This window comes from Pogona vitticeps, chromosome 4, assembly GCF_051106095.1.
Source record: "Pogona vitticeps strain Pit_001003342236 chromosome 4, PviZW2.1, whole genome shotgun sequence".
NCBI lineage: Eukaryota > Metazoa > Chordata > Lepidosauria > Squamata > Agamidae > Pogona > Pogona vitticeps.
In genome coordinates this window covers 154,021,742-154,049,251 of record NC_135786.1, presented here as the reverse complement: position 1 = coordinate 154,049,251, position 27,510 = coordinate 154,021,742, and the positions used below count along the sequence as shown (strand labels likewise).

Below are 27,510 nucleotides of genomic sequence, written 5' to 3'. Positions count from 1 at the left end.
ATGCAACAAAAAGAAAAGAAATAATTAGGAATGAAATCAAAAGAATTAATTCCCCCCCCCCCAATATGACTAAAATTAGACAGGACAAGTGTTCTGATTCTAGGCCTCCTTCTTTTCAGTAAACTCTTCACAGAAATGCTTATGTTTTGGGGCCTTTCAAACTATTCAGCAAGTTTCCTGCTGTATAACAGCCGTGTTTACTCTTGAAGAGATGAGGGGGAAATTGTTTGCTTGTATTAGCTTATTAATACAGTGGTTTGTAGAATCCTGCCCCCAAGCTGCAACACTTCCCGCCATGTTTGCATAAATAGGCTGCCTCATTCCCCAACATGGCAGCACCGACAATGCTCTGCTGCTCACCCTCCTAATGCTGTGGCCACTTATTTCATTGCTACCGCTTCAGAACTGGGGAGGGAAGAAGCTGGGGGAGGTTAAAGGGAGAGAGAAGAGAAGGCAAAGGACTTCAAAGATGGGCCGGCAGGCGAATTGATGTTGCAGGAACCAGGGAGGGGGCAAAGCCTTCATGTAGCGGATCCCCCTCAGAAATCTCCTGGTTTTTGTTGTTGTTGTTGTGTGGGTTTTTCCTTCCTACTTTTTCCTTTTCCAGGGGACGTGGTGGCACTGCGGGCTAAACCGCAGAAGCCTGTGCTGCAGGGTCAGAAGACCAGCAGTCGTAAGATCGAATCCATGCAACAGAGTGAGCTCCCGTCGCTTGTCCCAGCTCCCGCCAACCTAGCAGTTCGAAAGCATGCAAATGCAAGTAGATAAATAGGAACCACTTCGGTGGGAAGGTAACAGCGTTCCGTGTCTAAGTCGCACTGGCCATGTGACCACAGAAGATTGTCTTCGGACAAACGCTGGCTCTATGGCTTGGAAACGGGGATGAGCACCACCCCCTAGAGGCGAACACGACTGGACAAAAATTGTCAAGGGAAACCTTTACCTTTACCTTTTCCTTTTCCACTTCTTTAGGCTCTCTGGAAGTGACACATCATGGTTAAAAAATAGTCCTGGTCATCCCTTCTCAGAAAGTAGAGGTTTCTCTCCACCGCACCCACCAGGGCCTGTTTCTCATACATACACATGCATGCTAACTTTAATATCTTGCTCTGAAAAGTCAAGGAAGAAATTATTTGACAAGGGCTACAACACATATAAGGTGACCCGTGACCCCCCAAAAAACACTTTGCGACCCGTTTGGGGGTCTTGACCTCCAGGTTGGTAAACACTGCTCTAAACAACAATGCTGTGTTGCACCCAAACCAGTGTCTAAGGTTCTTTAGGCAATACACTCGTCTCCTTCTTCATTTCTTTTCACATTTTATTGAATGATCAGCTGTACCAATCTGTGCTCTCCTGTTCTCATTACTCGACTAAAGTATTCCAAAAAATTCTTAGCGTATGATAAATCTATATACATTTTCATTTTTATAATACTCCACATTAAAGCTCATGATTTCATATTACAAAGTAGACTTGCAGGCAAATAACACCGTACAATGGGCATTCTCAATGCCAATTTTAAATTGTTGTTGCATAATACATTCTTCTTTTAAAAAATCTGCCGTGGACCATGTTTGTTCTGACTTTTTTGAAACTGACTTTTCAGAACTTTTAGGAACATATATTTGTCAACATGCTTTGCACTTTTATTTTGATCTTTAACTGCATTTCTAGGACTGCTTACTTTATACAATTTACCATTACTGGCAGTATTAAAATGCCCAATGATATTTTCTTTTTGGTGATTCTATTACTGAGACATTATGTGTTCTGTGCCTTGGAATTTATTGTGAAAAGACATCTACATTTTAATAGTGACAAATATATAATACAAACTGTTTTGGATTAGTCTGAAAAAATGTACAGGCTTTAGAGGTAGACAAGTGTAGTTTCTGCTTTTTACATAGTTTACCCAAGAATCATGGCTTCAGTTATTTTCAAGATGATTAAAAAAGGAAATTGACTTTTATCAAATGTCATGTTCTTGCAAAATCCTATTAAAATGCCATTTTTCCTTGCACAGCATAGGATCTTTGCAGTAAGAAAAGTCTTGAATTGTTAATTATGCCATTTTAAAACATGGAAATGCCCTGTAAACAAACAGCAGAAAGCAGTTAGCAGTGACAGAAGTGTGCTGAACAAGTGGTAGAATCTAGTCAGGATATTAAAAGGCATTGAATTAATCAGTTTAAAAACCTTCCTGCAATACTGAACTGCAAAGAATTTGCGGCCATGCTCTAGACTTAACTGAGCAGCCATTCTGTGTCTGAATGTAGTTTCAAATTCTGGGTTCATTGAGAAGAGAAAACTAGCAGATTAAGGATCTCACAAGTCTAGAACACTACTTTTTCAACATCACATGCATCACATGAATGGAAACTCATATGCCACTGGCTGCGAATATACCTAGTAGGCTTTACAAGGGCATTCCCCCTTAAATTTCTCCTCATTTGTAGTTCTTGGTCACTCTTCCTTTTGGCACCCTTGTGTTTGCCCAGTTGTGCTAGAGGGATGACTCCCCTCTACTCATCATTTGGCTCAGCTGAATCTTGCTTTTACAAGGCTGGCAAAGAGCAGAGTGGTAGAGTGTCAGATGTGCCATTTAAATGGAGAGAAAAAGGAAGATGTGTATGGGTATGTGTGGTAGCCCCATTAATAACTTTCCTAATTCTACAAGCTCTTGACCTGTAATACAAAAGGTGGTCATTCCCACCACCTTCCCTTTGTCCCACACTGACAACATGGAGTGCAAGGCACAGCATAAGCCAGCATTAGCAATGTGTTGATTTGTGTTTTGGCACTGCCGTTCTCCAAATTCTGGGAACTGCAATCCATAATGACATACTGTATCTGCATACCTCTTATTAGTCTCTGATCTAAGGCTTACACTCTAAAAAGACAAGTCACAAAAAGAAAAGGAGGAAAAACAAAAACAAAAAACCCGAAAAACTCAGGCACAAATTCTTATGGCCCTTCAGTCCTCTACAGCAGTGGTCCCACATGTTCTTGGACTACAACTCCCAGAAACCTTTACTACCGCCTCTGGATTTTTAGTCCAAGAAGATCTGGGGACCCAAGACTGGGAACCATTGCTCTTTAATATTACATAAAAGTGCCTGTTCTGTCTTTCAAAGGCAAGTGGAATGGTGGAAACATTAGGAAGAATGTCTTAATAGTGAACCTTGTTCAACAACTTCAGAGAATGATAGCATCTCGTTCATTAGAGATTTTTAAGCAGAGGTTAGATGGCCATATATTGCAGTTGCTTTAGCATCTCCTATGGCAGGGGGTCTGAATTCAATGTCCACTCAGGTCCTTTCTGCCTCTACAGTTCTATGACTTTCAGGGAATGGCCAGAGCACTGCAATGAGGATGGAGCACAACCGGTAGAATCTGCTCATCCTTAATTATAAGAAAGGCTATACAAATATTTTGGGCAGCTTTTAGTGCATGATTTATTATGAGTGACTTATTGAGGAAGGAAGATAAAAATGAAGATTATGATTTGAGAAAGCGAGCAGTAAGATTCTGTAGCTGTTTCGCTGCTTCAGTCATTTTCAAAGTCTTGTAATTCATTTTAAAAGTACAGTCACTAAAATTATTCATGACATTGCTGATTCATCAAGTGAAACAACACAGTTGTTTCAAATTGTCCCTCTTTAATTACAGTTATCCCTACATTTGGCGCATTTCTCCTCCTCCTCCTCCTCCTCCTCCTTCTCCTCCTCCTCGTCATTGTTTTTCATCCATTAATGCTAATATTCAGTTACACCAGAATGAATCACGATTCCAAACTGTAGTTCCATAGAATCTCTTTTTATCATTTCAACTGTAGATACTGCATAATTGACTAAATGTATCCCATTAGCATATAGTAATAAGCTCACTAGCATCAGTACTACAGTTATTTATCTAGCTTCACAATAAATAGTTTCTCGTTATGAGTGATAAACTTGTTTGATTTTTCTCATTTGTATTGCAGCATTGCAAACAGCTTATCATTCTGTATTTCATAACTGCTAGAACCAAACTTTCCTTTCCTGTGCTAGAATGGCTTGATGGCTTGTCAGACTGGTAGCATGCTTTAATTGGCATTGATAAATCAAGTGCTTTTTCAGATTAATTATCACACTAGCTTTCTTTAGAAAGGAGTGTGCAGAATACTGAAAATGGCAAGTAAGATCACCACCTAATAATTGGATTGTTTCTCATCTACATCACAGATATATTGGCTGGAATCCTGTTGGCAGAGTTGCATGGTCATATGGCTGATGAAATTTAGGGGGTCTCACAATGGGAGAGCTGTTGATATCCATGGTCCTGCTGATGGAAATTTTCAGATATTAACGGCTTCATCCCCATCTTTATCTGGAGGAATGCTCGGTCAGGGTAGTCTTGCTAACCATTAACCTCTATGGGGGGAGTCTCACACTGTACTACCCTCCCCACAGAACAGTGGGGCAATTCCCAGGAAGCAGTGAGACTGAGGCGATGTTCTCTTCTTTCAGATAACACACACTTAGTGGGTGATTCTAGGTGAATTTTGGGACTGGAAGTCAGAACATCCCATCCTGACCCTGTATTACTCACACACCCCAATAGCATCTTACAGGTAAGATCATTACTCTTAACATGTTACTTCCCAGTTGTGACAAACATTAAAAAAGGAAGCCAGAAAGAGAGGACTCATCTACTGGCTTTTTCTGATTTCAAAACAGAGCTTAATTCTGCATCAAGAAAAGTGGTTCCTCCCCTCCCTCTTCCTGCTCTCTGTGACGGTTATAGAACATTTGAGGAACTCAATACTCTGAAGTCCCAGGTTCACCAAACATTACTTTCCATTTCCTTTCAGCTTCTACAAAATAACACCCCTGCTCGGACCAAAAAAAGCAAGGACAAGAATGAGGACAAGTCAGTCTTGTTCACGTGCACTTCAAATGTCATCCCTTGTATTTGTTACTGCTATAGCACTTTAAATCAAGGGTTGCAGAGAGTAAAAAGAATACTGTAGTATCATTGACTACAGTCTGGCATTTTCATCTGGGCAACCAAGATCAGGGAGAGAGGTAAGAAAAAGCAATGTACTTTAGTTGGAGAGGCTGATTTTATAAAAAAAAGGGGTCTTAAGGTGAAAGTTGAATGTTGCATATGTCAGCAGAAGAGAATCCTATCAGTGAGGAATAGAAATGGGGAGCACGTAAAAAACAAGCAAAGGAAGAGCATCCTTAAAAGTAAATCTCTGCTCGAATTTAAAAATGAATAGGAAAATAAATGAATGAAACCTTGGCAAATGCCTGGCCAGGCTGATACTTAACCATGCCAAAAATACAGTACGAAGCAGCTATATTTGGCTGAATTATGTCAGCTTCAGAATGGTACAGACTACAGTGGCTGTATCTTGCTGATGTCTACTCCTTGTTATCTGCAAGTACCAGATACGGCTGGTATTTCACCAACTTTGTTTCAACTTTTTTTCTTTTCCTCACTTGCATTGCCACGTCAGCAACATCCCTTTATTTGAGATTTTATGGGCAAAGTCTGAGATCTAAAGACAGGGCTTTGTAAGAAGGGGGGCAGACCTTTGTGATGTCGTGGGATTGGTTCCTTCAGTGACAATTGGAAAATAGTGTGTGTGTGGAAGACAAACAAAACAAAATTTGATGATGAATTTTAAGGGTAATAAGTGAATTCTAGCACAGCTGCTCTAGAGCATGCAAGATTGGGGGGTAAGGGGGCTTCTGAGCATGTCTACATGTTGTTTGGTGAAGCTGTGAGAATACAGTGGGGTCTTGACTTGAGACCCCTTTTTTGACTTGAGAACTTAATCCGTATTGGAAGGTGGTTCTCAAGTCAAAAAGTCTGCAAGTCAAGTCTCCATTGACCTACAGTGCACGGAAAATCGATTAATCCCATAACAGGCCGTTTTTGTTCCATTTTGGTTTTTTTCTGGTCTGTAAGTCAATTCTCAGGCTGCAAGTCAAACCTAAATTTTGTGGCCAGAGAAGTCTGTAACTCAAAAAGTCTGTAAGTCAAGCCGTCTGTAAGTCAAGGGTCCACTGTAAAACCCAAAATCTGGGTTATTAACTTGACAATACCCAATTCCCTGAAATTTCAAGACCAGATCAGAAGACTAGGGATGTAAACTTTCACTTACCGGTATTTCATCCTTTCAAATATGAATGGAAAAAAAATCATTTCCCCCCTCCAAACTAGGTGAAATTATCTATTTTTTCCCCAGTGCTTGCATTTGGAAAATATTACAGAATTGGTGTGGGAGTCATCAGACCACTCAGAAGTTATTTACCAGCCCTTTCTCTTGGTGGCCCCCTAGGGCTGTGCATCTTGTCCAAAACTACATGGGTTAGCATAGGGAATCTGTCTAGGAGCCCTGTGGTGCAGGGCTGTAGTACTGCAGTCAAGATTGTAGTACTACAAGACTGTAGTACTACTGAAGTACTGCAGTCAAGACCTGAGTTTAATCCCAACAGGTGCAGGTAGCCAGCTCAAGGTTGGCTCAACCTCTCAGGTTGGTAAACTGAGTACCAAGCTTGCTGGGTGGGTGGGAGCAATGTGTATTCTGCATAATTAAAATTGTAAAAGGCCTAGAGAATGCTTTAAGTACTATGGGGTGGCATAAAAGCAACATATTTCGCTTTGCTTTGTTTGCTTAGAACATTTCCCAGCTTCTTAGAAGAAAAAAAAACATGCCTTCAATACAATAAAGAAAAACTGTTTCAGGACAGAAATGATAAATCACAAAATTAAATCTCTGTATATAATTTATCTCTTAATTTATCCAGTTCTGTTTAAACATGGAGGAAAGTCTTGTTCATGTGCTTGTTCCACAGCAAGGCCATCCATCCAGTGAATAGACTGCACCCTCCAAGAATCTCTCACCATTGTCTATGCTGTCTGGGGCTGATGGGAGATGTAGTCCAACAGCATTCTGCAACAAATTGTTCAAAAATGTTTCTCCTCTAGTGGTGAAAAACAATGAAGAGTCTTCCCTTTTAGTTACACCCCTTGAGCTTCCTGTTTAGCAAACCACTTTATGCCTGTGCAACCTTATTTATCTTTTGAAACATTTGCATTGTGTGTTTTACGACGTTTGCCACCTCCTGTCAGTTCAGTTCCATAGCCACTATGGTCACAAGGCCAATTGCTGATATAAACCAGTTGCTTTCAGACCTTGATGCCACTCATTGCATCAAGAAAGGTAGTCAGTGACACATATCTCCTCCTTCCATCCATGCTGCTCAGTTTCAGCAGTCATTGTCCATTGTACAGCAGAAGATTGATTTTTACTCTGTGATTCTTGAGTGAGATCCCAGCACCAGGCTATCTAAGCCTCTCCAAATGAAGCAGTCTAATATTTTGTTGGATAAAATCCCGCCATTAGAATTATGTATACTGTAATGAGTACTAGGCATCCCCCCCAAAAAAAATTTTTTTGGTGATTTTTGACATGTTGCTCAAGCAGAGAATACCTCCATGGACTCTGAGAGACTTCCCAGAGAAGCAACATGGAAAATGCTGAGATCTTAGGTTTTTGGCTACTTCAATGTGGAAGACTTGAGACCACATCACCTCTGTGCCTTTTCTATCAGATGTCCACAGTCCCTCATTTTCTCCCTTACACATCTTTTCTCTTTAATGAATGCCTACATTGCAGATCTAGCTCAATTCTGCAACAAAATAGGATTGTGGGTGACTGCAATGTAGCAAGAGGACCAAACAGTGTAGTTTTCTGGCTACGTAGGGCCCTCTGGCTCTACATTCTGATTTCCATATATTGTATTTATTTTTGGTCCTACCCTTTCATGGGTGAACAGCCAGTTATTGTAAGATAGACATTCCCAACATATAGTTGCTTTTGTTAAGGAGCCAAAAGAAGACAAAGAGAAGGTTCTCAAAAATGATCAAAAACAATAAATTACATTTGTGTTGTGTTTAACAGGAATTAATTTTGGCTGGAAACCTCCGAAATAGCTATTCTGTTTACTATGTGTATTGTTGTTAGCGAGGGAGATATTTTAATTTCAAACATTTATTTTTAAATTGTGATTTTCAGTAATGTCTGGGACTAATTTTAATCATGATGTACTTTTTAAGGACCAGGCATTTGTTTTTGAATTGTCATTTTGTCTTTTGTCATTTCCTACAGGTCAGGTACAACATTTTCACAGAAGGGTTGGGTCACTTGCATCAGGAAAATAATCCAAAAATACAGGATTCGGTCTCACCTTATTCAAGGGGTGCAATTTCAGAAAGAAGACAAGAGAATTGCTGTGATGGAGGTATTGCAGCAGTAACTTGAGAAAATGAAAAACTTGTTATCAGTAGGATTGCATCAAATACCTTAGTCCTAATATTAGTCCACACTGTTGTGCTGTATTACCCAACACACACACACACACACATCATTTTCCTGAGAGTGGACAGAGGACTCTGCTGTTTTCTAGTCCTTCATGGAAAGCCTCTGAAAACTAGGTTCCCACTGGCTATCCTTCACATGACTTTCCCTTAAGACTGTTGCCTTTCTATATTCCTGGTGGGTGGCATAGGAGGGCCTGCCTTATTTTTCAAGCACAGGAAGACATGGTGAAGCCAGATTATACTGCTTGTCATCACCAGTATGAACTAACTTTCACTTTCCATTCTCACAGAAGCCTCAGTAGGGACAGGCCTGCCATATTGCAGAGTTGGCAGGCTTCCCAGAGCAGTTATCTGGGGTGTTTTGAAACAGTCGCAAATTGTTCATTTTTCAATTTATTGCGTAGTAGTACTGTAAAAGGTTGGCGAAAAAGTGGGGGCGGGGGAACCAAACATGAGATGAATTAAATTCAGCAAAGGAAGCCATAGCCTTGAATTTGCAAGACCTGACCAGGGCAGTTAATGGCAGGGCCTTTAGGAGGTTACTAGCTCATTGGTTAACCATAGCTCAGAGCAGTCTTGACAGTATAGGACAACAACATCCTATTGTAAAAAATCGAATGGAAGCTCAAACACATAACAGTCATCCTTTTCTTCACTCTGGAAAGCTCTTCATACTTTTAATTTTATTTGTTTATTTTATTGGATTTCTACCCTGCCCATGTAGACCAAAGCTCTACTGTGGCTGTGCCCGTTCCTCCACAGCCACAATTTTACGTTGCTGTATGAGTGGGAAGTGAAGAAACCAGCCTTCGTTCACCACATGCTGTGCTCATAGTAACAACTGGACCCTGAAGCAACTGTTATTAATTTACCAAAAATAATCAGAAGAATGTAGCAACATTCTACACGATAGATAAAACATGTGGTCTGGCCCTCAGGTAAATCATAAAAGGAGTTCATTTCTCTCAAACTTTTAACAATTTGATATGTCATGTACGACATGCGCACACACCTGTCTAATATTGGGGTTAATATAGTTCAAGAATAAAAAGGCCCTATTCAGTAGTAAGAAATCTACACACTTTGAGAGCGGTACATTAACCCTGCCATCTTTGTCATTGCATTGAGCAGGGAGATGTGATTGTCTGAAGTGAGGGAGGCTGCTGTATCCAGGAATCATCTCCACTTCAGCCACAATTCAGATCCTGAATTTGTGGTTTTAGTTCATATGGAGAGGCTACTCTGTTACAGCAGCCCGCTGGTAATCTCTTGTAAAGCATCATACAGTTTGGATCCAGGCTATCAGAAGGACTGTATCTTCCCATATGAGCCTTCCTGGCTCCTAAGATCCTCAGAGGAAGCCCTCCTCTTGGTCCTAGTGCCATCACAGACACATTTGACGGACACACAAGAAAGGGCCTTCTCTGTGGTTGCTGCTAGGTTATGAAATGCTCTCTCTCAGGAGGTTAGGTTGACCCTCTCCCTTTATCCTTTCTCCAGCCATAGAAGACCCACCTCTTCAGACAGGCTTTTAATAACTACGATTGAGTCCCTGGTTGCTGGTCTTTGCTTTTGCACTTTTAAAAACATTTTTAAAATTATGCTTAAATGGATTTAATTATTATTATAGTTTAATTGCTTTTTAAATTTGTAAGCTATTGTGTTTTAGCATTACTTGTTTTAATATAGTGAGTGGCCTTGGGTCCCCTCACTGAGAGAAATGAAATAAATGAAATAAAATAAAACAAATACTGTACCACTCTTCACATAGTTACGTTCTGGGTTCAACTAGATGACTGAGGGGGTAGGGTTGATGCGTTCCCCTCAATCCTTGTGGGTCCCACATGTTTCCTGAATAAAGCTACAGCTTTAGATTTCTTCCAGACGCTTCCATTTAAGTGAACATTAGTATTAATCTACAGTTTCACACATAGCACCGAGCCATTTCGGACCTGGATGCTGAAGGTGGCTGATGGGAGTTTATTTATTATAATTATGGCTATTCATTTAAAATATTTCTATCCCATCTTTCTATTCAAGAAGACCCAATGTTGCTTACAATGTTAAAACGCAACATGTATTTATTATACTGATTATTGCTATTTGTTTAAAATATTTCTGTCTCATCTTTCTATTCAAGGAGACCTGATGTAGCTTACAATGTTAAAATGTTTTTAAACCCCCTAGGTTAGGCAGCCAATTATTGAGAAGAAAACTGCCTGAAGAAAAAAAGGTATTTCTCGGCTTGCAGACGGACAGCAAGGTGTGTGTGTGTGTGGGGGGGCTCATCTGGCTTTCCATGAGAGGAAGTATTTCTCTGTAAAAGATCTGTGGGAGGGGGGCTTCTTTTTATTTTCTAATGTTTATCATCCATAACATCCAGCTTGGGAATGTTATGGCCCTTTTTCATGAAGGCCCTCTCTCATGACCTCACCAAACACATTTGAAAAGATGGAAGGGCCAAGAGAAAAGACACCCCCGATGAGCTTAAAACCCTGGAAGGCTCATAAAGGGAGATGTGGTGTTTCAGGTAGCTTGGATCAAAGTCATATAGGGCTTTATAAGCAAAAACCAGCACTTTGAATTGTGCTTGGAAATGGATCAGAGGCTATCAGATATGACAATTTTGTCCGTTTCAAGGCTGGCCACCAGGACTGGGAAAAAGACATCAGGTGCTTTCTCAATATACAGATGCAGAGCAGACAAAAGAAAGCACAAATTGGTTAGTGAATCTGCTGTTTTTAGGAAGACAGTAGGAGGTAGGGGGAGGAAAGATAATTTAAAACAATAAGTTTCACAGTATTATAAGACTAAATTACATACAAAAAAGGAGCAAATGTGTTTACAGGATTACAGCATTCAAGCAGAAGCACCAGAAAATAGTAAAATCTAATTTACTCTGTCTGAGTCATATCTAAGCAAAGAGATAGAGTAGTTCTGGAGCACACTTCGAGCATTCCCTACTATGTTGTTGTTTAGTCGTGAAAACTTAATGACTTTAGACGTAACATCAATCCCAGAGCCTTTGGGATTGATGCGGAAGCTTCAAATGGTGCAAAATGCAGCAGCCAGACTCCTTAGTGGGGTGAGGAATTCCCAGCATATCTCCCCAACCCTGGCTGCTTTGCACTGGTTGCCCATTCGTTTCCACATTGATTTCAAAGTTTTAATGATAACGTATAAAGCCCTAAACGGTTTGGGACCTCGATACCTGGCAGATCACCTTCTCCCACCCATGTCTACCCAAATCACTCGACAAAGCCAGCAGGGACGACTGAGGGGCCTTATGCCGAGAGAGGCCCGGAAGGATAGAACAAGAAACCGGGCCTTCTTGGCAGTGGCCCCTCAGTTGTGGAATACTCTCCCAATGGAAATCCACCTGGCTCCCTTGCTGGGCATTTTTAAAAGCTATTTAAAAACTTGGCTCTTTAGGCAGGCCTTCCCGCCAGTCAATTAATTGATCTTTGTTTCTCAATTATCTCATCTTGATAATCTATATATGCACCTGTTAGTAGGCTTTATTGTATTTTATTTTATTATATTTTATCACTCATGTAAGCTGCACCGAGTAGACTTTGTCTAGAGGGGCGGGGTATAAATCCAAATAAAATAAAGTAAAGTAAAGTCATGTCTGACTCTTTGTGACCCCATGGACCAGAGCATGCCAGGCCATCCTGTCTTCCACTGCCTCCCGGAGTTGAGTCAAATTCATGTTGGTAGCTTCAGTGACACTGTCCAACCATCTCGTTCTCCGTCCACTTCTCCTCTTGCCTTCACACTTTCCCAGCATCAAGGTCTTTTCCAAGGAGTCTTCTCTTCTCATGAGACAGCCAAAGTATTGGAGCCTCAGCTTCAGGATCTGTCCTTCCAGTGAGCACTCAGGGTTGATTTCCTTCAGAACAGATAGGTTTTATATCCTTACAGTCCAGAGGACTCTCAAGAGTCTCCTCCAGCACAATTCAAAAGCATCAGTTCTTTGGTGGTCAGTCTTCGTTATGGTCCAGCTCTCACTTCCATACATCACTAGTTCCCTACTATAGCCATGAAAAAGCATGCAGAGGTTTCCTCATGTTGCATCCACGAAGCAAAGTATGGTCTCTGCAGAGGTACGTTAGGCTCAAAACTCAGTACAGTGGTGCCTCGCATTACGGCGTTAATTCGTTCCAGCGAAATCGCTGTAGAATGAAAACGTCGTAAAGCGAAAATAAATAAGCCATTGAAACGCATTAAAACCTGGTTAATGTGTTCCAATCCGCTAAGACCTCACTGTCCAGCGAAGATCCTCCATAGGGGTGGCCATTTTTGGGTGCCTGTGCAGCGAAAAATGGCTCCTAAACACAGCGGGGAGCCATTTTGAGCACCCGGCGGCCATTTTGAAAACTCAACTGTTTTGATCGTCGGGAAGCGAAAATCGGTTCCTGAAACAGGGAACCGATCATCATGCAGTGAAATTCCCCCATTCAAAACGTTTTGCGATCGCTTTTGCGATTGCAAAAACCTCGTCGTAACGCGGATTCGTCGTTAAACGGAGTGCCCGTCTTGCGAGGTACCACTGTACTATATATCAATTTCCATTTGTATACAAATGAATTGCCATCACTTAATTGCTCTAATTCCTGCAACAACAGGAAAGGCAGCTTTCCTCACTTACCAGATCTGTATACACCTCTGGGAAAGGAAACAATCTGATTCTCCTAAGGCTAGGGGTGACAGCCCAAGGTGTTAGGGTTCTCTTGATAGAAAATAAGCATGGAAGTGTCTGTTCATCTTTCTTTGAAGTTACGGGAGGGAAGTGGAAGATCCGAACTGCCTGTTTATCAAATTTGATCTCTGGTTAAGAGATTAACCATCAGCCATTCTCACAACATGCCTGATGTCGCTGTTTCTGTAATGTATACATGCTAAATATCCCAGCTCATTCTAGGACTACTCTGTTTGGAACTTTGTCCTGCCAGGTGATACCAAAAATGCATAGGAGACAATGCATATGGAAAGTGCTCAGCTTCCTCTCCTGCCATGCACAAAGGTCTAGGACTCACTGCAGTACAGGAGTGTGCTCAGGACACAGGCTCTATAGACCTGGATCTTGGTATATGCCATCAGCTTCTTATTGAGTCATACTCTCTTTGTGAGTCTAGAGAGCATGGTAGCTGCTTTGCCAATGCATTTATCCAGCTTGACATCTAGGGAGAGGGTGTCAGAGATCATTGAGCCAAGGTATACAAATTCATGAACAACCTCCAATTCTTTCATGGAGATAGTAATAGAGGGAGGTGAGTCCATGCCCTGGCCCATGATTTGTATTTTCTTCAGGCTGATTGTTAATCCAAAGTCTTGACACAATTCATGAGTTGTAATGTTGGAGATCTTCAGCAGAGTGGGCAACAACAGCTGTATCATCAACGAAGAGTAAGTCCCGCATACATTTCAGCTGGACTTTTGTCTTCACTCTCAGTCTAGAGATATTAAAGAGCTTTCCATCTGATCTAGTCCAGAGATAGACACCTTCTGTTGTAGTTCCAAAGGCGTGCTTCAGTATGACAGAAAAAAAGATCCCAAAAAGGGTTGTTGCGAGGACACAGCCCTGTTTCACTCTGCTTTGGGTGTCAAAGGGATCTGATGTTGAGCCATCAAAAATGATAGTGCCCTTCATTCCCTCATGAAAGGACCGGATGATGTTAAGGAGTCAAGGTGGACATCCAGACTTGGAAAGTATTTTAAAAAGGCCGTCCCTACTAACCAAATAAAAGGCCTTTGTAAGATCTATGAAGGCCACAAAGAGTGGCTGTTGTTGTTCCCTACATTTCTCCTGCAACTGTCTGAGGGAAAATACATGTCAGTGGTGGACCTATTAGCTCAAAATCCACACTGTGATTCTGGATAGACTCTGTCTGCGAGCATCCTTCATGTCCTGTGCATCCTTCATGTCCTGTGGTACTCCACCTTCTCTCCAGCAAAGATGAAAGATTTCATACAACTCGCTGGTGATGATCTCTTTACAGCACTTCAGCAGGGATGTTGTCCTTCCCAGGTGCCTTGCCAAAGGCAAGGGAATCCAAGGCCACTTTTATTTCTGCTAAAGTTGGTTCGCTGTTCAACTCTTCCAAGACAGGCAGGCTCTCGATGTTATTTAATGCCTCTTCAGTTACTGCATACTCTCAGAGTAGTGCTGCACCCAGCATTCCATGTGCTGTGCTCCGTCTTGGATTATCACACCAGACTTCAAAGGAGCAGATTTCTTCTTTATTGGACCGAAAGCCTGCTTGATACCATCATACATTCCCTTGATGTTACCTGTGTCTGCTGCTATCTGTATCTGAGAGCAGAGCATCTCCTGGAAGCCTGTTGGACTTTGCTACAGGCAACTCTAAGAGCTTGCAAGTTGTACTCACTAGGACAGGCTTTGTACAGTATGCTGCTAGAGCTCTCCTCTTTTCCTCAATGGCTGGCATCAACTCCTCCAAATGGGCTTTGAATCACTCTGCTGTCTTTTTGGTCTTCTTGCCAAATGTGGACAAGGCGGTGTTATAAACAGCTTTCCTGAAATGTTCCCATTGTTCAGGTGCATCTGCATCTGCTGGGCCTAGAAGGGTTTCCTCAAGCACTTGGGCAAATTCCTCCACTTTTCTTTGATCGCGATTCTTGCTGTTTTACTCTACTACACACCAGGGAGTGATCAGTATTGCAATCGACACCCTGATAACTGTGTGTGATCATAATTCTAGGAAGGCTACAGCGTCTAGCGAGGATCAAATCCAGCTGATGCTGATGCTTCAGTCTTGAAGCTTTGTATTAAAGAACATTTTGCTGACAAATAAATAAATAAATAAATAAATAAAGACCATAGTAACAGCAAAACTCCAGCAAGCGTTGGCCATTTTTGTTCATCTTCCCAATGCCAAAATGGCCTAGACAAGTGGGCCAAGAACTGTGATCAGTACCAACTCTAGCGTTAAAGTCACTGAGAATTAACAGCGACTCTTTCTCAGGGATTTTTTTTTATAGTAGCTTCTAGATCGTCATAGAATTTGTCTTTGATTGATGGCTGATGGTCAAATTCCAAAAATTCTTCTGTATGGAGAATTAGTGCAGGGAAATCACCCCAGGGGGAGACCACAGCTGCGATACAAAGAATGTATGTATCGCAGCTTAGGAATGGACCTCAAGAGATGGAAAATTTTGACATCTGAACATTCAGCCTGGAGGCAGGTGGTGCATCAAGGCTTCTCACATTTTGAAGAGACACTTGTCCAGCAGGCCTAGGCAGAGGCAGTTCCAAAACCAGCAAAATCAGGGAGCTGGACAGGGGACAGATTGTATTCGTCTTCAGTGTGGAAGGGATTATCACTCTCGTATTGGCCTTCTCAGCTGCACTAGATGCTATTCCAAAACCTCTCTATTCAGAGCACGTTACCATAGTCTCTCAAGACTGAAGGATGCCTAATTTAAGAGATTAAGTTCCCATACCCTTGCACACACAGAAGAGTCCAGAAACTGAATTTCATTTGTATCACACACACACACACAGTTTTGCTTTCTCCATTGTGAGGCCCTTGGCCTTTCCGATGCCATTAGATTGCAGATCTCTTCAACCCCAGCCAGCATAGCCAATGGTTAGGAATGAATGAAGGTACAGAATCAGGATGACCCCTCTCAACATCCCTTCTAGAGCACTTACTGGTCCAACCAACTCTACTCTTGTGCTCCCCAACTGGGATAAAATCCACAGCTCAGTGTGAAGGAAAAATACAGTGCTCCAAACACAACACACAATTCTGTCTGCATAGTTTCAGGCATGTAGAGGTGCTGCCTCGGGAAAATGTTTGGAAACTTCATCACATCCAAGAGGCATGCAGCCAGATTGCTAACTAGGGCTGCTTACAGGGATCACATAATCTCTCTATTACTATTTTTAGTGTGGTATTTGTTTGATTATTTTAAATATTTGTATACTTACTATTTCTAGTTTTTAAATATTGTCTTTTAATTATGTAAGCCACCTTGGGTCCTTTCTACGGAGAAAGGCACAGTATTTTTAAAAAATAAATAAATAAATAACCAGTGTTGCAGTATTATGTCTCCTGCCACTGATTTTATTGCTCAGTCCCATTGATTGCACTATCCTAGTTCCATTGTTCTGTCTGAACAAAGTTGCCATATTGTCCGCCAGAGCTTGAATAATATGACATCATGTTTCTGATTCACTTTTTCTCTATACTAGGGATGGGAGGACTCTTAAAAATTATTGTCCATATCAGACTCACAAAAGACTTGGTTACAAAGTTGTAACCCTGCAGATGGACTGGTGCCAGCAGTTTATTTAACAATCACAGCAATACTGCAATTAATAAATTGTTATGTAATTGAATGCCTGCATTGCCATTTCGAATAGGAGACAGGGGAAATCGAAGGAGAAATGAACCACAGTCTGTTAGCTATGGGAGACAGGGGAGTCAGGTACCGAGAGCCAATCATCAGAGATACCTTCCGGTTTTTTCCCAGTTATTTGTACAAACAGAGAATAACTCCAGATGTATTGAAGTAACCATTGTTTAAAAGCGTAATTCATAATTTCCACATGATAGGTTGTGATAACTTGTAAAGTACTTCCCATCAATTACAAATTACGGTTTGGAGTAATTGAAATAGTTTCTTTTCTGCCCCATTTCCCACAGCACAGTTGTGCTTCCCATTGCAAAGACACACTGGTATAATGAGGCATTGAAACTTAAATGATAACTGGAGCCACCATTTTACTGGAAACTAAGAAACCAGAGAGGGACATGGTGGCGCTGCGTGCTAAACCGCAGAAGCCTTTGTGTGCTGCAGGGTCAGAAGACCAGCAGTCGTAAGATTGAATTCACGCGATGGAGTGAGCTCCCATCACTTTGTTCCAGCTCCTCGCCAACCTAACAGTTTGAAAGCATGTAAATGCAAGTAGATAAATAGGTACCACCTCGGTGGGAAGGTAAACAGTGTTCTGTGTATAGCCGCTCGGCCACATGACAACTGAAACTGTCTCCGGACAAACGCTGGCTCTACGGCTTGGAAACGGGGGATGAGCACTGCCCCTAGAGTCAAACACAACTGACTACAATGTCAAGGGGAATCTTTACTTTATTTGGATTTATACCCTGCCCCTCTAGACAAAGTCTAACCTTTACCTTAAGAAACCAGAATTTGCAGCTTTAGAGAATTGTGGGACTTACCTGGGTTAATTTTGGGAAAACTGTTTGGTTTGCATTTCAATAGCAATGGATCTAATTTACACCTCCCAACAAGACTATAGGAAGCTGGCTAGACAGGTCAGTGGTTTAGGTGGGAGTTCAATTCCCCACTGTGCCTCCTAGAAGAAAAACCAGCCTCTTCCAGGGCGTCCCCAGAAGAAGAGAATGGTAAGCCACTTCTGAATACTCTCTACCAAGAAAACTCTGGAAAAGTGTTGCCATAAGTCAAAACTGACTTAACGACATACAATTGTGCTTATTATTTCAACTAAAACACAAACTGGAACATAATTATTCTTCGCTGTTATTGCTCGTCTGTGACTTTTGCAATGTAGTTTTCCAAGGGAATAATGTATATAGAAATGTGTGCATTAGCATCCAATAGTGACAAGACTGTACAAAGAAAAAGGGGCACATATTAAGGGAAAACACTTGGGAGGGAAGGAAAGCCTGCATACTTTCAGGAAAATTGTTTTTGAAAATAGGCACAGGTAGAATGAAGTTGAGCTTGGGGGAAAAATGCAATTGTTATAGAATGTGAGACTGCACAGCTATTTGTGCCTTTGAGGAGTAGTTCCAGATCCAGCCTCCCACCAGCAGTCACAGTATTGTAAACAAAAATAAACCAATACATCCATAAAATCAAACAGAATTAAATAAATTAAACCACAATAGCATGACATTTCCATATAAGTAGTAGGACATGAGGCCATAAAATTCAGGTGAGATTGCAACTGAAGACTTTCCAGAGGAGCAATGTCTTTAGTAACCTCTTAAAAATAGGGAGGGAGGAAGCCAGGTGCAGCTTGACTGGCAACTGATTCCAGAAGGCTGGTGCCACTGCCAAGATGCCCAACTTCTATTTGAATTTTTTTTTCTGGGCTCGTTCAGGGTGGTCACCTGGAAAAGCATTGTCTGGGAGGCTATGGTGGCACAGGTAGATGATATGTAGAGGTGAAGGAACTGAGAGGCTTGCCTCCCAGAAAGAGGAAGGTCATGTGAAGATATATGATCCATCAGACAGCCGAGACCCAAGCTGTTTATAGGTCATAATCAGCACTCTGAATTGGGACTGGAAATAGTCTGGCAGCCAGTGAAGCTGCTGGAATAGGGGAGTTGTGTATTTCCTGTAACCAATATCAATTGACAACCTGGCTGCACCATTTTGAACCAGCTGAAGATTCTGAACTATCTTCAGAGGCAGCCCCATGTAGGGTATGTTGCAGTAATCCAAACGGGATGTAACCAAGGCATGTGCCATTACAGCTGATTTGCAAACTATGATTTGCCAGTGCATCTGTGTATCCGAGATACATGGACAACAAGACGAAAGTCAAACATAAAATAGATGTAAGGAAATAAGTGAGACTTAAATTAGTCATGTCTACATTAATCCTCGGGGAGATTTCACTGGATCCAACGTAGTACAGGCCCCAATGTATTTTTCCATAATAGTTTTAAAACTTCATTTGACCAATGCCACCCCAGTCCATTATGGAGTAGCCAGAATGGTCTCCTCAACCATAGGCTCCATTAATTCAGATGCCATTGCTATTTGATCTGGGTTGGGGAAGAGCATACAAAGATTGGCTTGGTAGGCTGGTTCTCTCCATCCTGATAGACTGTTTAGTTAGTTCCTCCAGCCCTTGTTGCCTTCAGTTCCAAGCTGGGCCAGGATTTCTGTCATGCATCTGGGATACTCGCCAGTTCATGACTAGGGACTGGTTCTCCAGTCTGACCCCAGCCAGCTGATGAGCTTTAAGGAAGACCAGTCATGCTGGGCTATTCCAGTATGGTTCAGTATGGCATCTCCATCTCATTCTCTCTCTCTGTGGAGCAGGTTCTGTTGCCATGAACAGTACAACCCCTCACATGTCCTCTTCCCGTAGCAATATAGAAATGGACCCATTCAACAGTTCAGGGGTCCTACACTACCAGTGGGCAGTCCTCTTTAAGGGTATAAAAATAGGGAGTGTCTTCCATAGCTCCTGCCCACTCATTCTTCTGCAACCCCACAGAGACTGATCAGTCTCTGCCTTCCACCTCTAAGCCTGGGTCCCAACAATGTGACCTGACCTCTGCCCCACCTCCCAGGTCTGGCTTATCAGCCTCTGCCTCCCACCTGGGGCCTCAATATCACTCTTTATGCCCTCAGGCTGCCCTGTCACTGAGATCTTCATGAAGTCCCTGAGGGTGGGGTATGGATCCAAGGCAGATGGTCTGCTGGGAACAGCCAGAACATTCCCCTCACACCTCAGAAGAAAGTGATCCTTGCCTATCCAAACAAATCCTAAATACCTCAGATCTCACCCACTGTCCTCCATTCACTAGAGCATGCTAAAAAAGAATGTCTCCCAAGACTGGCACAGAATTAGTGACTGAATTATTTAACTGCTTCAGGCAGTTGTCTACTACTCTTCTTTCACTATCCCCGTATTTTGTGTCATTCATATATACAGGGGGGAAAGTCTCAAAGGAAATTTACAGCAGATTATTAGACAGTGTCTCACGACAGGAAAGCAATTTAAAGGTAAAGAATAAAGGGTGCGAATGGCATTCTTCATTTGGGCAAAATTAAGATTGGCAGAAAGTAAATGTATTATTCACCAATATATGATTTAAAATTAATCCATGTACAATTTCCCTTATTATTCTGTGAAGAAAAATCATAATAGGAATGTAATTAGTGATCTTAACATGCCGTTAATTTCCCCACCTCAGAACTGAACGCTTATTATATTTGTGCAAAACATATTAAAATATTTTCTGCACTGTATGTCGCAATTAAACAATGCAGCATGGCAGGGTTTCATGTAAATAAGCAATCATTATTTAGAGGGAACTTTTGTAGGTTGTATATTCCTATTCACTGCTGAGGACTCTAATGACGGTGAAGGGCAAATTACGTGCTGAAAACATGCCGTATCCACATTAAAACTTTGATGTCATTTTAGAGGAGGCATTACATCTACTCATGCTTTCCTGATTTTGCTTATGTTTGCTTTGTTTCTTGGAGAGACATCACTTTTGGCTTTGTCAGTGTCATGGCTATGCTACATAACATGATCAGCAATTGCATTGGCTTCGCAGATCTTAATAGCTTGGGATGCTGCACCAATGACTGAAACCATTTAATGCACAGATTTTCTGGAGGTGTCTGCAATGCTTACTTACTAACCTGTCTCTACACCATGAAATCCCAGATTAGACTATAGAATACCTAGATCCTGCTTCCATCTAGGAAGCTTCATAGAGGCAGAAATGTATATTGTCAAGACATTAAGATAGTCTCCATCATTGGCAAAGCTGTAGAGAAATATGCTGGCACAACCATTACTTATAAATAGGGAAGTGTAAGGAATTATTAGTGCACAAGAGTGCAGCAATGATCATGTGCTGGCACAGCAAATCAACATTCTATGAAGCAATTCTAAAAATGGGGACAGCTCAAACAAAATGTATATATAACTTTTAAACTGAGATTCAGATTAGCACCAAATCTGGCATATTTGTAGCATACATTCAGTTGTTGCACTCTCAGATGTTTGGGCAAAGGATTTTTGAACATTTAAAAAACAAAAAACAAAACTATTTCCCCTGTTCAGAACTAGGCAACTCAGTACACCCCCAGATTTAAAATAGCTTATATAAATTGAAAGACCAATCTTGATTATTTTAAAAGAGAATGTTTGGCCCCACCTGCACTCTTGTTAATTTAGAAAAAAATCCCAGGCTGCAGAGGCTGAAATATTGATCCTTCAAAAAGGCCGTTCAAAAGGGAAGCAGTGATTTCTTATTACACCAGTCATAGGTGAAAAAGGCAAGAATTTTGCAAAGTAGATACATTGTTGCAGCTTCGTGAGCAGGGAAAGAAGACATTTGGAGAGCTTATAGTAATGAAAGATCACAGAAAAACAGCCAAATGACAAATTTTCTTTAAAAAGTCAAATGCAAAACAAAACAAACATGCTTGCTTTAAACAAAGGAATGGAATGACAGTCCTCCAAAAGATGGACATTTTGCCATCTATACCCAGAGAATTTGCAAACACTTTTGTAAAGTATATTCAAAATATTTCTGCATTATCAAAGTACAGAACAATTGCGTTTCTCCCAGCCTCAAGAGCTTTAACATTCTCTCAGGGTTTCTGAGATCAGGCTCTTGCAACAAGTTTTCCAGAGGGAAATCAGCTCTAGGTCTAGGGCAATCTATGCTTTTGAACCTGTCAATCTGGACACTTACGTCACTATACAATTGTTTGTGGATACAAAAAAAAATCTCAAAATACATTATGTACTATGAAGTCAGTTCTGATGTGTGGTGACCATATGAGTTACAGTAACGGCTTCCAAAATATCCTATATTTGGTTGTTGTGGGTTTTTTGGCTTCTTTGGCCGTGTTTTGAAGGTTGTTCTTCCCAATGTCTTGCAACCTTCAGAACACAGCCAAAGAGCCCGAAAAATCCAGAACAACCATAAGATCCCGGCTGTGAAAGCCTTCACAAATACACTTCCTATAATTAATAGGTTTGCTCAGATTTTACAAACCAACATCATCTCATTTAAGGTTGTTCTCTCTTCCCTAGCAATAATGTTGTTACAGTCCAAGATATCAGAGGCAGCCTCTCCCCATGGATAAGAGCACCAGGAACCAGTCCACCATGCAGGGTATCAAGTCCAAAGATATTCACTACACAGCTGGCCATGACCAAGCAGAAGCACCAGGCTGGAAGCCAGGTCGCTTGACCGGGAGCACAGAGCCAGAACAAGGTGCTGGGACACAGGAGACCAACAGAAACAAGCAGGGACCAAGGCAGAGGCAGGAACAGGAACACTGGAGTCTGGATACAGAGATGCCAAAGGCAAGCAAAGGTGCCAGTGTACTGGAACACAGGGACTCCATAGCTCAGGAGCAGCATAGCCAAAAACCCTTGTTGCTGAGGCACATTCTGGGAGGGAGAACCACTCCTTAAATAGGCCTTCAGGTTTCCAGGTGAGCCTCATGAGTGGCCCAGCAGCTGCTACACAGGCCAGGGTCTGATCCTGCAAACTCCAGGCCACTCCTGGATCAGGCTGGCCCCAATCCTGCAGCTGCCAGGACAGTGTGGGCAAGATCCTGACAAATGTCTTTTCTAGTAAATTCTGCTTATGTCTTGTAAACTAATATCTGTGGCTTCCCTTATTGAGATAATCTATCTCCTGTCAGGGCTTACCTTTTTTCCCTACTGTCTCCTCTCTTTTCCTAGCAATATTGGTCAGTTCTATATTCTTATTATTTGTTCATGACAGGGTAATCTTAGTTTACCCATGTGTGATCTTCAGGTCACCTAACCCAAGGAAAGGATTTAGCAATTTGAAGGTGCCTTTCTAGTCAGCATTAGGTAGAGCAGGCATGGCAGCATTAGTTTACCTCAAAAGTTAAAGAGTGTGTGTGTTTCTCCACTGTATATTTTGCACACATTTGCTTCACTATTTCATTAAGTCCAAAATAGTCCTTCAAAATATTTTGGCACAGAGGGACTACAGCTACATCCCAGCTGTTCTTGCTTCTGTTATCCCCAGCAACCATAGTGGAGATCATGTGCTCATCTTCTGGGATCCTCTACCATGGGACAATTTTATACGAGGGAAGTTTCTGTTGGAATTTGTCTGTAGTGTATGTATAACGTTCCATTTTAAGAAGCCATCACATCAAATTCTTTTTTAAAAAATCCCTGTCAACAATTGTGCAGTTTTCAAATGCTCACAAAAGACTGGTGCACATGTAAACACTTGCAAACACTCTGTAAAATTTAAAACATGTAAACTAATATGCACACTCTTGAAAAAAGAAATGCAAAGAGGAAAGGATCTTATTCTGAAGAAGAAGAAGAAGAAGAAGAAGAAGAAGAAGAAGAAGAAGAAGAAGAAGAAGAAGAAGAAGAAGAAGAAGAAGAACAACAACAACAACAACAACAACAACAACAACAACAACAACAACAACAACAACAAGGCATATGTTGGTAAACAAAGAGGCTGTCCTTGGAGAGAGACATTATAGTTGAATACAACCCTAATTACAAACTGCTAAGCATTAATTCATGAAAATCATTCATAGTCAGGGGCGCATTAAAAATGAAATACAGTATAAATACGTTTCTGCTGGTCACTAGGTAGTTTCAGGATTTTTTTTGTTCATATGTCAGGTAGTCTAGGTGTAAGTTGTCAGCCTTTTCTGTGCCAGTAACCTGTCAGGTCATGTTTCCTCTTGCAACAAGAGCCTCCGCAAACAATGTGTCTGTCAATACATCCAATAAATCCAAATGTACATAGTAAAAAAACTAGTCAGCATCAAGCGTTTGTGACCAGTTCCTTCAGATTTCAGCATGCATCTTGGAAAGTAAGAAGTCAGTAAGGACAGATCATTCCTTCCCAGAAGTAGGAGTAGCGATAGATATGGTAATGTTCATGTGAACTGACCCAAGGATTTGATTGGTTCATAACAGAACTCACCACGTATTACATCAGCTGGAAACAATAACAGACTGAAAGCCAACTTCGCATAACAAGCACTTCTCACTCACTAACATCTAATTCTGATATTTATTTAATATTTATTTAATTTTATTTATTTAAAATATTTTAACCTGCAATAGTGCTGCAACTCACCATTATTTGTAAGACTTCTTACTAGTTCTCAAACAACACATGACATAATAAGGTTATTCAAGCACTTTAGCACTTGAGATTCAGGCTGCAGGTGAATTGTATGGCTGGATGTGGAAAAGATGTTCTTTGCACTTCCAAGATGCATGAGTATCTATAACCAAGGCTAAACTAGAACCCATTTTCCAGGCACATACTTTTCAGTGCACAGAGATGGGTTTCCCTATCCTTGGAGATATTAACCTGCAGTCTCACCTCTGTTTCTGTGAATTAGACTTCCACATCCTCCCAGAGATGAAAGAACTGGTTGCTGTCCTCCATAGACTATGGAATAAAATCCTAATTTTGGCTATGATGGGACAAGTATATAAGACAGATACCCAGCATCTAACCCTGCATTCTGTCATCTGAGATGGTGAACACATATCCATGGGCAACACAAGGAGGAGGGTATAAGTGCAATGACACTTCCTGCCCATGTTCCATAACAGTTGGTATTCTGAGGCATTCTTTGCTTGATTCCCGGGGTGTGTGGATTTGCACTCATCATGACCTGCAGCCATCTGTAACCTTGCCCTTCCTGAATTTGTCTAACCCTCTTTTTAAAAAAGCTGTCCAAGATGATTGCCATCACTACATTTTATGGCAGTATATTCTATACTTCAGTTATGCTCTGAGTGAAGGACTTCCTATTGTCTGTACAGTACTTGGTCATCATTGCCCAAATAACTTCCTTTCTGTGTTATTGCATTTTGTCTAAACTGATGTACATTTTTAACACAATGAACATAATTAGTCTTTTAATATTTCCCTCAAATAAGAGGACTGCAACAGAAAATAATTTATTTCTACCTCTTAGATCAGTTGAATATCAAGCTATTTCAGATCATGGAAGAAAAAGGGAAGCTACTTTGAACTCTGTCTTAGAGCAGCACGGAGAATAAAATTTGTAATAAGAAAATAGTCCTGTATAAAATATGTATAGTGCAGTTGCAGAAACAGTATTGTGCACATTAGTCTGATAACTCTTAAATGCTATATTAAGTGAATGGGCCACTGGTACAATATAACAAACATCCTTGAGGAAAATGCACTTCATTTCAATTAAAAGATACTCCACGGGTAGTAAAACAGAAGTAGAAACTTGTTGGTAGAATATTAAAGTTGCACATGTGAAGGGCATAAGCTACACTATTATGTGTCATTTCCAAAGACATTGTTTCCCAGAAAGATTTTGGTAAACACCATATAAAATTCAAGAGGCTCATGGGAAAGGATGGAGGAAAGGTGATGGAGAAGAATTCAAACAGTATAATGCAGGGATCTCACCTATAATAATGCTTATATAAGCCTTTTGGATCAGACTGAAGACCTGTCCGGGGCAACACTCTGTGCACACGGTGTTTCTGCTCAACCCGTGTAAATGAAAAGCTCAGAAGTGCTATGAGTGCAATAGCACCATCCTGGCCTGATCAGCTTATGTCCCAGTTGTCATGTCCATTTTTTTCCAGCTTCTCTTTGGTGCCTGCACCACAATGCTGCCCTAAAATGTAGCACAGGGAAAGGAAACCTCCTGCCCAGAAGCCAGATGCAGCCAGCCAATGCCCCCATTTGGCCTGCCAGTCTCTCTCCCCCATCTCAAGCCTTGCTCAACTTCTGTGGTCAAAAACCCTGCATAGCCCAGTTCACCCAAGTTCTCCATTGTTTCCTATGCATCTGGTCGTGGTATCATGGTTAAACCCCTCTAATAGATGCTCTGCCACACTATCCTTCTTGGTCTTGAGACGAGGATACTCAAGGAAGTGGTAAGGGACGAAGGTTTATCGAGGCCAATGGGGACTGTTTTTCCTCTTCCCGTTCATTCTCATTAAGCATCCTTCAGTCTCGAGAGACTATGATATTGTGCTCTGTATGGAGGACTTGGAACAGTGTCTAATGTGGCTGAGGAGGCCAATTCGAGAGTGACAATCTCTTCCCAACACTCCAGTTCATTGCTCTGACTGTGTCCTCAGGTAGTTTAACTCAAAAATACACAGCCACCATCTCCATATATTCACCCCAACTCCAAAAGTTTGGTGAGGCAAAGCACTGCAATTAGTCCCATGAAATCTTCTGTACCCCAAAATCCAACCTACTCTAGGAAAGGATTTTATGTATTTAATTAGAAAAGAAAATGAAAAGAATAACACAGTTACAAAAAGTTTTTTTAAAAAAAGGTTCCACAGAGTTACTTGAAAATCTGTTCAGCACTATGGGAAAGGATGCCTGGAGAGAAGAGGTATTCATCTACTTTCCCCAAGGATGGACAGGCCTTTGTGAGTGACTACTAAATTCTATTTAATCCCCCTACAATCCTTCCAAGGATGTTTTTATGGATTGTTTGCATTGTGATGTCTTTGAAGGATAGGCTATACAGCTAATAAAGAAACAGGGATTAGGATTTGGCAAAGAGATAGCCTCAGCATTTTGTGGGTGATATTCTGTTAATCCTTACCTCCCCACTGCCCATCCTATTTCTTCTGGCTATGACAACTTGGTCTTATTCTGCACATCTCATCCCCTAAATGCTATTCTTTTTTTTCCTTCCTAGATTATTTATGTGGGAGATGATGAAGAAAATACAATGAGAAGTACACCCTGAAGCCAATGAGATAAGCCATGGGATGATGCCATCGGGGACACATTAGAACAATTAAAATTGTGAGGAAATAAATGAAATAGATATGACTGAGTGCACATTTCCCCAGCGAGTGCTGAAAAAGTATCAGCAAGGACTGGCTTATTTCTGGCACAACCAGAAATGTTCCCAAAATGCAGAGAGCATTTGGGAGATGTGGTTTCTATTTATTTCGTAGAAATTCTGTAGAGAATGAAAATTATATTCTGCACGAGATTCAGTTTTGGACACTGTCAAGGGCAAACATGCAATGTAAGAAGAATGCGGAGGACCAGGAAAAGTAGAGGCTGCTTCAAAAACAATCTAGAACATGTGGAATTAAAAAGAGAGGGATTTTTTAAAAAACTACAGTGGTGCCCCGCAAGATGATGTTAATTCGTTCTGCGAAAATCGCTGTTTTGCGAAAACATCTTCTTGCGAAATGCGGTTCCCCATTGGAATGCATTGAAATCCATTTAATGCGTTCCAATGGGGGAAAATTGTCGTTGTTTTGCGAAAATCGCCCATAGGAAAACCATTTTGCGAAGCGCAGATCAGCTGTCAAAATCGCTGTCTTGCAAAAAATGGTCCCGAAAACACCCA

The 27,510-nt window shown here is 41.3% G+C and overlaps 1 long non-coding RNA gene across 1 annotated transcript; it reads left to right on the top strand.

Annotated features, from left to right (window-relative positions):
• The first annotated feature begins 641 nt into the window (after positions 1 to 641).
• On the top strand, positions 642 to 27,510 carry LOC140706840 (uncharacterized). The gene is made up of 4 exons (XR_012086720.2): positions 642 to 5,069; positions 8,168 to 8,300; positions 10,567 to 10,642; positions 26,842 to 27,510. It is a non-coding gene; the product is annotated as an uncharacterized LOC140706840 (long non-coding RNA).